This window comes from Charadrius vociferus, unplaced genomic scaffold (genome assembly GCF_000708025.1).
Source record: "Charadrius vociferus isolate BGI_N301 unplaced genomic scaffold, ASM70802v2 scaffold291, whole genome shotgun sequence".
Lineage (NCBI taxonomy): Eukaryota > Metazoa > Chordata > Aves > Charadriiformes > Charadriidae > Charadrius > Charadrius vociferus.
Genome location: NW_009646958.1, coordinates 461,245 through 461,570, shown reverse-complemented (window position 1 = coordinate 461,570; position 326 = coordinate 461,245). Strand labels below are relative to the sequence as shown.

The 326-nt window shown below is 41.7% G+C and overlaps 1 protein-coding gene across 1 annotated transcript in view; it reads right to left on the bottom strand.

Moving 5' to 3' along the window:
* CHERP (calcium homeostasis endoplasmic reticulum protein) overlaps positions 1-326 on the bottom strand; it is a 14,636-nt gene that overhangs the window by 5,978 nt on the left and 8,332 nt on the right. The window lies entirely within an intron of this gene.

The window sequence follows — 326 nt, the reverse complement described above, 5'->3', positions numbered from 1 at the left end:
ACTACACAGAGAAAAATGCAAGACAAAATCAACATCTTCTGCAGAAGGACCAACAGTTTTTCCAGGAAAAGCCACTATAGCCACTGTCCAATCTTCAGCCAGTACTACTGGACTCATCTTCATCAGAGCTTGAACAGAGTCTGCGTTGTCACTGCTTCACCGCTTTCCTAATTTTAGCCATCTGTTGTAGTAGATCCCCTCCTCCAACAACTTTACATGAAACAACAGATGTTTTGAATCACCAGTACAATCCAAAACAGAGCATCTTTTTCTGAGCTTAAACCTTAATTCCCCCAGGACAAGAAAAGCTGCTTTCACTACTCACT